The sequence below is a fragment of the Myxine glutinosa genome, chromosome 1, assembly GCF_964187855.1.
Source record: "Myxine glutinosa chromosome 1, kmMyxGlut1.1, whole genome shotgun sequence".
Taxonomy (NCBI): domain Eukaryota; kingdom Metazoa; phylum Chordata; class Myxini; order Myxiniformes; family Myxinidae; genus Myxine; species Myxine glutinosa.
In genome coordinates, this window is record NC_136261.1 from 260184939 (window position 1) to 260198444 (window position 13506).

At 42.0% G+C, this 13506-nt stretch overlaps 1 protein-coding gene and 1 long non-coding RNA gene across 3 annotated transcripts in view; one reads left to right on the plus strand and one right to left on the minus strand.

The window, feature by feature from the left end:
- The window catches only part of LOC137436704 (uncharacterized), a 150898-nt gene that overhangs the window by 131288 nt on the left and 6104 nt on the right, over positions 1–13506 (minus strand). Inside the window, exon 2 of the long non-coding RNA XR_010986354.2 lies at positions 7741–7849. This is a non-coding gene — a long non-coding RNA (uncharacterized LOC137436704). The remainder of the gene's footprint in view (positions 1–7740; positions 7850–13506) is intronic.
- The window catches only part of LOC137436711 (leucine-rich repeat transmembrane protein FLRT3), a 97216-nt gene that overhangs the window by 47746 nt on the left and 35964 nt on the right, over positions 1–13506 (plus strand). The gene's annotated exons all lie outside the window — the stretch shown is intronic.

A 13506-nucleotide genomic window follows, 5' to 3' on the forward strand; every position in this document is an offset into this window, starting at 1 on the left:
TTTGTCTTCCTCTCTCTCAACGATACTCCGCACATCCATCGGACCATTCGCATTTCCACCCTTTCCAGCCTTCGTTGCTGCTCTACGTTCGTTACCCATGTCTCGCTCCCATAAATCATAACACTTCTCACACATGCAGCATACACCTTTCCCTTCAGCTTCAGCGACACTCTCCTCCTCATCAGCACGCCACTCATTTCCCGAAACTTCTTCCATGCACATCTCACTCGAGCAACCGTTGCCGAGTCTGATCCACCTTCTCCATTCAGCATGTCTCCGAGGTAGCAAAATGTTTTTACACCTTCCAGCTTCACGCCGTCTCCAAGATCCAACTCAACATTTCCTCCATCTGCAGCTCCCTCTGTGCACACCTTACATTTGAATGTAGCTGCCACACTGGTTAATGACCCTCTCAGACCACTACATTTTTGATGAACCCACTCAGCGCACATTGTACACTGAATGGAGTTCACTCCGACACCCTTCCTACACACAGCACAGGGCCACTTCCCAGTTCTTTCCACCTCACCACAAGCTTTACCACTTGCCATCACCTTTGTCTTTCCGATATTCACCTTCAGACCTTTTGTCTCCATACATTCCTTCCACTTGTTCATCTTTTCCTTCAGTCCATCCATACTTTCCGCAATCAACACCAGATCATCTGCATACAACAACTCCCACGGTAAACCCTCCTTTACGGTCTGAGCCAGCACCTCCATCACAGCTACAAATAGTAGTGGACTTAGTACCGACTCCTGATGCACTCCCACCTTCACCTCAAACTCACCACTGTTCCCGTCCTTCGTCCTTACAGCTGTGCGTGCTCTTTTGTACATTGCCATCACTACTCTGATCAACCATTCCTCCACTCCTAACTTCCTCAATGCCCATGTCAATACTTTGCGTGGAACCCTATCGAATGCTTTCTCCAGATCAACAAACCCAAAAAACAACTTCTTCCTCTTATCCATGTACTTCTCCTGCAACTGCCTCACAATGAAAAGTGCATCTGTCGTTCCTCTTCCTGGCATAAATCCAAACTGCATTTCGTCGATCTTCACTTTCTTCCTTATCCTCCTCTCCAACACCCTTTCCAATACCTTCATTCCATGCTCCAATAACTTTATCGCTCGGTACGAGCCACACTCCAGAGGGTCACCTTTCCCCTTGTATAGAGGGACGAGGGTACTCAGTTCCCAAACCACTGGAATGCGGCCTTCTTTCACCACCAAATTACAGATCTCTGTCATTCTCTTCACACCCCAACTTCCTGCTGCCTTCAACATATCTCCCACAACTCCCGTCGGCCCTCCCGCTTTTCCACTCTTCATTGCTTTTATCGCTTCCTCAACTTCCTTCTCAGTTATCTTCTCTGCCGGTCCTAAAACTGGGTTACTCTCTATGTTGCCATCCCATTCATTCTCTGTATTCAACAGCATTTCCATATATCTTTTCCATCTTCCTTTAATTCCATCTGGGTCGACAACGATTTGTCCCACTTCATCCTTCAAGCAACTCACCCCCATCACATCACACCTCTCTTTCACTATCTGCTTTGCAATCCTGAATACTGCTTTCTGACCCTCTTCCGAATCCAAGCGTTTCTCTTTTTGAGGCAATGTTTTTATGGCCGGATGCCCTTCCTGATGCCAACCCTCTACGACACGCAGGGATAAGGTGTACCTATTCTGACCAGGGTACACACTGGGAAACGTTTAAAACATGTAAATTCTGGGGGTGGGGGGGGGGGAGGCGTCAGCATCACGGCTGCGGTTTAAACATATTCCAACAATATCCAAACAGAACGATGGAAAAAAAAAAAAAAAAAAATCCGGGAAAAGTCTCCAAGCGAGAACGTCGATTTGAGAAAGAAGGAGCAGAGGCGGAAGAAAACGAGATACAGGGGGCGGGGCACAAGCCGAGACGAGGAGGAGAGCGAACAAGCACGTGTCCGGGAGGAGAGAAAGAATCAATATATAATTCTTTGTCTCAGGAGGTGATGTGAGGGGGAGAAAATAAAATAAAAGAAACAAGTACAATACATGTGTACAATACAATACAAACAAGTACAATACACAAGTACACAAGTACAATACAAACATGATATATGTGTACATTTGAGACGGATAGTTTGTAGACATGGACCATTGCCAAATACTATACATACACGAATATTTGCTAAATATGCATCTCACCAACACTGCCATAATTTAGACTTTTTCAATGTTCGCCGCATACTCATTTTAAGTTTCCCATGATGCACTGTGGCTGAGTAGAGCTCCAAGCCACAGTGCATTATATAATATGGCGACTCATTCACCACAGTATCGTTGAAATATATCAAAAAGTTGTTCCTACTAATTGGAGTTTAAATGAAAGTGTTTGGAGAGAGAATAGAGTATGAGTGCGGTATTAGAGGTCATTTTTGTGTGATTCAACTGCAGGAAAGTACAACGGACAGGCCAAGAATCCCACATTGCCAGGTTACCGTTTGGGTGAGGAAGAGTCGAAGGAGTTACAGGGTTTTAACTTCTTTTGCAAGAACTTCGATACGTGGAGGAAGAGCATAATCATTATCCTAGATGTTGATATGGTGAATAATTATCTTCAGAAAGGTGATATTTCAGAGTTCACCAGGGAGACTTTCAGAAACTACAATCTGACAAGAACTCATCAACACCGACTTGAAAGCTGAACATAACTCCTTGGACATAATGTCTTGCACAACTACGGTGTCTTGTGCAACTCTCTAACCAGAAGTAAAAGATTTTGCTTTGTCAAAGCACACTGGTGGACATCTCAATGTACCGCAAACAGACATAGCCTACTAAATCCGTGCATTTAATTATTTTATTTAATTCTGTGCTGTACAAGGTATGTCTTCAAAAAGGGTGTTATAACACACCCAAACACGCAGTTTTCATTCTTCGCCCAGTTCGTAAAAAAAACTTGATGATGTCTATATGATGAAGGCTAATCAAAAATGTGGTAAATATTATCATCAATATGATAAAGGAAAATTCCACTATGGGTGGTTTAAAAATTCCTCGGCCATTTCAACCAGAAGCAATCGGCTTGCTGTTGCTTGCCAAGCCCAGCCGTTCCTTATCACCCACTGGTGCCGAAGTTTATTTTTGTGATGCTCCCATCATGCATCACGGTAGGGATGGTGTTAGATGGGTGATGAGTGATGAGCTGTGCTCGGTTTCCGCCAGTCATAGTATTAGCATTCAGGCCAAGGAGTTCAATTTTCATCTCATATGAGCACAGAGTCTTTTGGCTCATGTTCTGAGTCTTTCATGTGCTTTTTTGCAAGCTCCAGGTGTGCTGTCATGTGCATTTTCTCAGGAGTAGTTTCTATCTGGCCACTCCCCCATGAAGCCGAGATTTGTGAAGTGCTGCAGACACTGGTGTCCTTTCGGCAGGTTTTCCCATCTCCAGCTAGGAACTCTGTAGTTTTGTCAGTGGTCATTGGGTTCTTGGTCACCTCCCTGGCCAAGTTCCTTCTTGCCCGATTGCTAAGTTTTGTTGGACGGCCAGCTCTAGGAAGTGTCTGGGTTGTTCCATATTCTTTCTATTTCCTAATGATGGAGCTCACAGTGCTATACGGAACTTTCAACACTAAAAATTGTTTTATCACATCCTTCCACAGATCGATGCCTCCTCACAATTCTATTGTCCTGTTCTATCTGGGAGTTCTATGGACAGTTCCTTGGACTTCATTGTGGAGTTTCTGCTCTGACATGCACTGTCAAGTGTGGGACCTTATATAGAAAGGTGTGTTTCTTTCTAAATCATGTTCAATCTACGGAATTAGCTACCGGTGGACGCCAATCAACTTGCAGAGACTTCTTAAGGATGATCAAATGAAATTGTATGTTATTTTATATAAGGGGCGCCCTATATCTGGCAAACAAAATGCATTTACTAATTCATGCAGGTGTGTGAATCAAATTGGCACCCCTTTATATGAACTTTTCTGGAGCATTACTTGGTTCCTCCTCAGAATACAATGGTAGTCCAGCATGCACACGAGATTTTTTGAACGCCCCTTATTTTGTATTGTTTGGCATTTTCTATAAGCAATGGAACGTCCCTTCTTTTCTGTAGTTTGCCACATGGCACATACCCTGAGCTCAATTTGTTGTGTCATAACAAAGAGGTTGAATATTTATCTAAATTCGATATTTCTGTATTTCATTTTAAATTAGTTTGTAAAAATTTCTATAAAAATACCCAATTTTGATATTATGGGGTATGTGTCGATCAGTGACAAAAATGTGTCGATATGTGTCGATATGTGTTATGTGTCGATCAGTGACTCAATGTAATCCATTTTAAATTCAGGCTGAAACACAACACAATGTGAAAAGGTCAAGGGGTGCGAATTATTTCTGAAGGCACTGTAACTACTGTATTGAAACGGTTCTACAGTAAAGGCATGTGCAATAAAATAACACATTGAGGCATGTACATTATGTTATCCAATTGTAGGATCAGCAATTATTAGTCGGTCCTCCGCGCAGCGGGACACGGGGTTTTATAAATGTGTGTTGGTATGTCTGTATTGCAAGGGCCTCAAACGCTACTTAAAAGTGTGTGTGTGTGTGTGTGTGTGTGTGTGTGTGTGTGTGTGTGTGTGTGTGTGTGTGTGTGTGTGTGTGTGTGTGTGTGTGTGTGTGTGTGTGTGTGTGTGTGTGTGTGTGGGGGGGGGTTGAGGAGGATGGGGTAAGGGGGGGGGGGGATTGGGACATTGCAAGTCGATAGTGATTATCGCAGCGCTGATAGTGATTGGGAAACTGTAGCCTCTGCAAATTGTTGATTTTTGACAGTCTTTGCTGTGATGCATTCTGAACATTTAATCGGACCACCTTTGCCACGTTTCTTTGAAATAATCTTACTATAATTCACCAAATATCCGTCCGTCCGTTCGAAGGTACCACAAAAACGGCTGAACTGATCACAACGATGTTTTGGGTGGGTATTCCTTGGACCCCTTGGAGTAAAATAGGCTATATTGTTTTTCAATTTTTTCCCCAATTTTCCAGTTTTTCCAAACACGATGAAATAATATTTACCGATGTGAACAGTCATGTGGCTTTTATTGAAATTCTACAAATACTGTTTAGATTTTGATGAGAATTACGAACCTGCAACGAATGCGGAGGTGGACAGATGACGGCAATGCATGGGTTTGATAATATCCCAACACAACCGTCATTCAATCGTAATGTTAAATCGTTAAACGTTAATCGTTTTGTTAAAGTATCAATTGATGATTGGAATTGAGTGAATACAATAACGATTTTGAATTCGTAATTGTGTTCACCCAACTGTACGGAACTTCACATCAGGATTTAAATATTTGTTTATGTCACGAATGTTGTTAAAAGTCTATTTTTTTAAGAGATAAGATTTAAGAGATATTTTTTAGCCGCGTCGCAGACGCTGCTCATAGAGTGCCCTCTGCTGTTGTTCTTGTTCTTCTTCTTCTTCTTGTTCTTGTTGTTCTTGCAGAGAAGACAAAACCTCAAAGCTCCACCCATTCTGGGAACCATAGCTCCACCCATTGTGGGAGAGGCTTCATATAAACAAATATCCACCATTTTATTAACTCGCATAGCTTTGAGGCCTGTTTTGTAGGCCCGTGGTGTCTTGCTCTCTCACACAGTTTTCTTTCAAATCAAATTCGATATATCATTTCATTTTTCACAGTCGCTAACATAGTTTTAGACTCGGTTGAAAAAAAACGTGAAGAAAATCCGATGAAAGTTGCCCTTTATAGAACGAAATGAATTCTCAAAGGCCTGTAACTTCAAGTCCATTGAGATATTTTTTTTTAAATCGCGGCATGGTCAGTCATATACCGCCCGAAATAACAGACGGGAAAATGCCGAGATATATTGTTTTGTTTTTTTTATCGCGGCATGGTCAGTCATACACCGCCTGAAATAACAGACGGGAAAATGCCGAGATATATATATTTTGTTTAAATCACGGCATGGTCAGTCATACACCGCCTGAAATAACAGACGGGAAAATGCCGAGATATATATATTTTGTTTAAATCGCGGCATGGTCAGTCATACACCGCCTGAAATAACAGATGGGAAAATGCCGAGATATATTAAAAATTCGTCCATTTGATGACAATCGTCACGATGAAATATTTAATTTATACGTCGTCACAATAATGTGGAGAGAGGAGCATAGCTTCGTTCACGTGTTGCCACACACGGAAAATTGCCGAGATATATATTTTTTAAATCGCGGCATGGTCAGTCATACACCGCCTGAAATAACAGACGGGAAAATGCCGAGATATATTAAAAATTCGTCGCCACACACGGGAAATTGCCGAGATATATTTTCACTTTGCACAAAAATAACATCAAGTAATCGAATCAATAGGAATGTCCTGTGCCTATAACATCGACGTTATAGGCACAGCTGCATCTAGGCATTGTGTAACATCGACGTGGCTTTTGTTTTAATTAAAACTCTTTGTACTTGTTTATGTTAATGTTATTTCATTTGTGATTGGAGTTATGCTGTTTGGAATGGAAAAAGATATCGAGTTCAAGTAAATGACGGAATGCCGTGACGGTTTCTACTTTCTAAACGTGAATTCGCGGATCACCATATGCAGATTCGCCACGGACCCACGATCGATGTTTCTATACATGAACGTACCCGTTTGTTTGCGAACAGGTACGTTTTTCATGGAAGTCCTTCACGAACTTGCTGTCCATTTCTGACTGCGACTGAAGGTGCTACAGGAATGTGGAATTTATTGGTTTCATGCTTTAGCATTCACTGTATCTGCATTGCCTGTTTGCTTCTGGCCTCCCACCCGTGCGTAGCACGGGTATTTCTCTAGTTCATGTAAAATTATATTTTGCTGCATTGTCTGGGGTTAAAGGAGGAACTGGAACACAAATCACAATCACAAGCACACACACGCATGCAGATGGATACATGACATAACATGAGAACGGCATTCGGTAGAGTGCATACCTCCGCCAGGTTGAACAGTTTACGTTTTGTATCCCACGAATAGGCCGCATCTGGATCAGGACCTGAATCAAAATCGAATCGGCTTGTTCTTGTCACCTAACCAACTCATCCACCAAGCTTCGTCGTATTCCATCCACAACTTTTTGAATACCGTGCTCTATGTAGTTTTTGGCCCCATCTCTCAATGATAACAAATCACTTGAAAGATTAAAACTTCCTTGTATCCGGATCTGGAACTGCACGAAAATGAAATCAATTTGTCCTGGTCAAACTCCCAACATGTCCACCAAGTTTCTCCTGAATCCGTCCATATGTTTTATACCTCTCCCACCTCCCCCCAAGCCCTCTCCCTCCCACAGATCTCCCGATGTCCCTGCTCTCAAATGTTGTGTTTGTTCCTTCCCCCTCTCTCCCAATCTTGTCTACCGCTCCCCTTATTTTGTGTTTTATGTGTCGGTTTGACTTTTTGTGTGATTAATGTTGGCTCTTTCACGAGCCTCGATCTTGTATACAAAAAAAAAAAAAAAAAAAAAAAACCGTTTTGAATATCCTGCTCACAGACAGACAGACAAACTTGCAGGGGTGAAAACATAACCTCCATCCACTTCTGTTAAAGTGGTAATAATAACAGTAATAATACTAATATTAATAATGGGTTCTCCTCTTCTTCCACATGTATTTCTGTATTTTCTTGAGAAATGAGTCCAAGGAATTGTTTACGTCCAGAGATGAAGAGATAGTGGATCATTCAGTGGAAGAGATGGTGGACTGCAGCTCAAACCAGTCTGCCCGATTCAACTGCCAGACAAGACTGTGCCTTGGTGGATACCTGAAGAACACCAGGGAAACAAAAAATGAGAAGACAAGGAGACCAGAGGAACAGCAGGAAAGGCTTCATGAAAAGGTGGACATTATCAAATCAAGCAGGGAGTGGTAGCCAGTAGGGGAAATGTAGGTTTGGGATTATAACAGATCGAGTGATGCCAGAAGTGTCACCAAATGCCAAAAGTTCGTGGTTACAATAACTTTGGCATCAGTGTTAGTCCTGCCAACCAACCAGCTAGAATGGTGACAGTTGAAGTCACTGCAGATCAGAGAGAGAGTTGGGATAGGAGTAAAGGATGGAGTCATCATGTTTGACATTTATTTTAAAAAGTTTGGAAGGCAAAGATCATGCACATAAACTAAATTTGTGCCACGTGTCAATGTTTTTGCTGTTGAATGACTCAAGTTGGATGGAAAATGCGAATGAGCTTGCTTATTTGCAGCTGTTTTTGACAAGTTGGGCAATTCTCATTATAATTATATAATTTCAGTCACTGGTGGAGGCTTCTGATATGCTGATACATGTTTAATTGCTTCTTCCAATTGCAGGTGAGAGATATGTTTCAACCCTTATGTATGTACACACACACACACACACACACACACACACACACACACACACACACACACACACACACACACACACATATGTACATCCATACATATACACGCGATTCCCGGTGTGTACCCCAGTTTAGAATAGGTACACCGTATCCCTGCGCATCGTAAGAGGTGACTAAGGGTTGGCGTCAGGAAGGCCATCCGGCCATAAAAACATTGCCCCAAACAGGGAACCATTATTGTCATGGGGCCCGCAAGGCTAACCCCCACTCCAGCGGGGAAAATGGCCTTAAAACGATCATTCATACATATACACACATGTTAGTGTGAGAGCTTGCAGTAGTGTGAGAGATTTCTGAGGATATTCCGAAGACTCAATAGCTCAGTGGGCTGTCATCAGGTAACCCAATGAGGTCTTTGGGTTTGAGGCCCGGGTTTACTAAGATTTTTTTCACATGAGCCCCATGCAGGAATTTATTCCTGTTTGTTGAATATATATATATATCAAGTCCCAATCACGTCTCACCCTTGATTGGGGGCAATATCCAACCAACTCTCATCTCATCAATTACCCCAGGTGGCTTGGATTATCAAATAGATTAACTCCCTCCATGCTTTTCTGGCCAACGAAAGCTCGAAAAAGCAACCAAGAAAAGCTACACAAGGTAAACCCTTAATTTGATAATCCAAGCCATCTGGGGTAATTGATGAGGTGAGAGATGATTGGTTATTCCCACCAATTATGGGTGAATTAGACATGAATGGGTCTTGTGTGCAGGGGACGGGGTTTTGGAATCACGTGTGTGTGTGTGTGTGTGTGTGTGTGTGTGTGTGTGTGTGTGTGTGTGTGTGTGTGTGTGTGTGTGTGTGTGTGTGTGTGTGTGTGTGTGTGTGTGTGTCGGGCCATAACCTTTTTTACCATTTGAGCTATTGTCATCAATTTTTCAACAAAGCTTTATTATGATAATATGGAGAAGAAAAATTAATAATTTGGTCAAAAGGTTAAAGGTCATCATCACCTAAAATCATCAATTTTCATCCAATTGACCTGAAATTTAAATTTACCATTTGTGTTTTGTCATCAAATTTTCAACAAAGCTTTATTATGATAATACGGAGAAGGAAAATTCATAATTTGGTCAGAGGGTCAGAGGACAGCATCACATAATTTGATCAATTTTCATCCAATTGACCTGAAATTTAAAGAATTTGCATATTGGGTCACTGAATTGATTCACCAATCAAAATCTACAAGCCAATTGTTTTGGGTTTTTTTAAATCAAAATGTCAAAGGTCAAGGTTGCGTAAAATCACCAATTTTCACCCGATTGACCTGAAATTGAAAGAATTTGCAAATCGGGTCACTGAATTGGTTCACTAATCAAAAGGTAGGAGTCGATTGGGTTTTTTTTAGGTCAAAAGGACAAAGGTCAAGGTTGCATAAAATCATCAATTTTAATTTTGTATTTTTTTTTACAACTGCTTTCGTTATTTTGAGCATATGGAAGAAAGAGAAGACATCCGAACGCAAACAGACGTGGACATGCTTTGCATTTCCAGATGCTTTCTAGTTATTGACATTGCACGTGGTACATGCTTGGGAGCCTCGGTTTTGCACATTACTTTCTACGCTGTCACTTGTGATTCGCCACCAAGTGATGAAACTGGTCCGGCAGCTGAGGGAGGTGTGTAGCATTTGGATTATTAAGTATATACTACTTGTGAATAGTAGCTGTAGAGAAACTTGGATAAAGTTTGAAGAAGCAAAGGGCTTACCATGTGCACCTTTTCTTGGTTGCTTTATGTATCTTTCTTTGGCTGGAAGAGCACGAGAGGAGTTAATTTAGTTGATAATCCTAGCTACCTTGGATAATTATTGATTAGGTAAGGGCAGATTAATTATTCCCTCCAATTATGGGTGAGAGACGTGATTGGGTCTTGTTATTTACATGATGGCTGCTATTGACATTGCACATGATTGAATGACTGCTAAATAATACCTCAACAAGTTGGCTGCATAGGCTGCAGACGATGATGGAACTGAACACCTAAAATTGCAAAATTGTCACAATTACCATAAAATGGGCCAGCATAGAACACCAGTATATTATGAACAACATAATATTTGATTATGTGACTCTTACAACATATCTTGGTAATATGACCCGACTGCAAAGCCGCAATGAGCCATCGAAGCCAAAGGCTCGATTGAACCTTTTCGCAGTTCTTTATGCATACTTCCGCATCCGCAAGATGGCGGCCTCCATGGAGCGATTTTGTGCGTCAACGCTTCGAAATTCTCAAAGGATCCAGCAAAATCTGGCTTTTCAATATAATACGCGGTCATTCACAACACCGGCTTCGCCGGTTATTACCATCAGGTGTGACCTGAAATAGAACAAGCACTTCTCAATTGTATGTCAAAAAAGGTAACACCTTTGCTTTCATGAGACATAACTTGCGCATCAACTCTACAAACCTGAAGGCAAACGCATCCAAAGCCCTTTGCAGACCTTTGGTAGAATAGGGAGTGACTGCATGTGACCCTTTCATGAAGAAATGCACATTCCTACTTGAAATGGTACAATTATGAGCAGCCAGGTACACACTAAATTGTTACCAAAACACTTCAATGGTGTCAGCAATGCGAGAGCAACTTGGCTGGACAGCTCATTAACAACATGGAGAAAAACTCAGTTTGGTGATAATGTACAAGATATATAACAACCTGGTTGCCTTTCACAGTAAACGGTACATTTTTCTGGCTGGGACTGGAGAACTTTCCTACAATCGGGCCTATGATGGTTTGATCATACTTCTTTAGGAGGACCAACAAGACATGTGCATGCACTTAGTTATCAGATTCCACAATGGAGGACCAATTATCAATAATATTCCTTCTTTCCCAGGATGGTGAAGGCTTGGAATGAAATATCCCTTGAAGTGATGACAGCACTGTCTTTCATCTGTATTTGATGAGAGGCCATAAGTAAGTTCCATGCAACATGCACCTTGCTCTTGTGACTCACACGCGAGCACAACAAACCAAATTCTGCAATAACATTCAGGATTGAAGAAGGCAGACCAACCAGGAGAAAAAGAATAATAAGAAGAAAACACTTCATGATGGAATGTAGGCAACTGTATGAAATATGGGTATCCACTCAAGTCACAAAAAAAACCACCATTAGAGGCCATTTTTCCCCACAGAGCAGGGGTTCGCCTTTTTCAGGCACCGTGGTCCCCTTTTTGAGGCAATGATTTATGGCCGGATGCCCTTCCTGCCACCAACCCTGTTAGTCGCCTCTTGTGGCACACAAGGAATGCGACACACAGGTATTCAAGTTGCCGACCTCAGAAGGATGACAGGCTAAGTCAACCCCCCTGGCAATAATTCAGTGATCAACCCGGATTCGAACCCAGGATCCTAGGATTCCAAGCCGGCACCCAAACCGCTAAGCCAACACCAGGCTACGCACTCAAGTCACAAAAAAAAACCCCACCATTAGAGGCCATTTTTCCCCACAGAGCAGGGGTTCGCCTTTTTCAGGCACCGTGGTCCCCTTTTTGAGGCAATGGTTTATGGCCGGATGCCCTTCCTGCCACCAACCCTGTTAGTCGCCTCTTGTGACACACAAGGAATGCGACACACAGGTATTCAAGTTGCCGACCTCAGAAGGATGACAGGCTAAGTCAACCCCCCTGGCAATAATTCAGCGATCAACCCGGATTCGAACCCAGGATCCTAGGATTCCAAGCCAGCACCCAAACCGCTAAGCCAACACCAGGCTATCCACTCAAGTCACTCTACTATTTAAAATAATACTGTGTAACAAAGATGTTTTGGCACCCACCCATTTTGGCATATTCCTTTCTCGACGTATAAAGTGTGCCACAGACAGTATTGTTTTCCATACAAGGAGTGATGGCAAACTATTCAACCGAACAAGACTACGTGCCAAGTCAAAGGTGCAGAAAATTCCTATTTGTGAGCGTCTGCTTGCTGACGATGCCATCTTTTGTGCACTCACTGAGCAAGACATTCAAGCCATGTGTAATGACTTTTCAGCTGCTTGAAAATCGTTTGGGTTAACCGCTAGTTTGAAGAAAACTGTAGTGATACGAAGCAAGCCCCTCACATCTGTATTGGTGGTACCAATCTCAATAAAGTTGTAGTAACTGACAATGCCCAACTAAATGCGGAAATCTGCACTCACATTGGTAAAGCTTCTGCTACTTTTGTGACACTGAATAAACGTGTTCAAGACAACAAGTGACTGACGATCATGACCAACATGAAGTTGTATAAAGCCTGCATCCTTAACCTGCTACTGTGCAGCAGTATAACTTGGAAAACTTACAGTAGGCATGAGCAACGCCTTAACACTTTCCACCTTCACTTAGGGGGGGGCTGCATAAGTTCTAACCACTAATAAAGTTGAGCAGACAGCTACCATGTATTAAATTAGCCATGTTTTTATACATGATATACAGTCACGTGAAAAAGTAAGTACACCCCATGTAAAGTTTTGACTTTTTCAACATATTTCAACATACAGCTATTTGATCTTCATTTCAACAATATTGATAGATAAAGGTGATATAATATAACAAATATCATGAAACATTTACATTTTGTAGTCCATTGAATAATTTAAATAAACATAAATGGAAATTTCGCATGTGGAAAAAGTAAGTACACCCTTGGCTCTAATAGGTGGTATTGTCTCCTTTGGCAGAAACAACCTCAAGTAGGCCTTTCTTATAACTGTCTACCAGTCTCTGACATCGACTGGGAGAAATTTTTACCCACTCCTCCATGCAGAATTCTTTCAGCTGTGCGATGTTTGAGGGGTTTCTTGCATGCACAGCTCATTTCAAATCCCCCCACAACATCTCGATGGGATTTAGATCCGGGATTTGACTTGGCCATTCCAGAACCCTCCATTTCTTTCTTTTCAGCCATTCCTTGGCGGATTTACTCATATATTTAGGGTCATTGTCATGTTGCAAGGTCCACCTTCGGTTGAGCTTCAACTTTCCGACAGATAGCCTCACATTATCCTCAAGCACCCTCTGGTACAATGAAGAATTCATAGT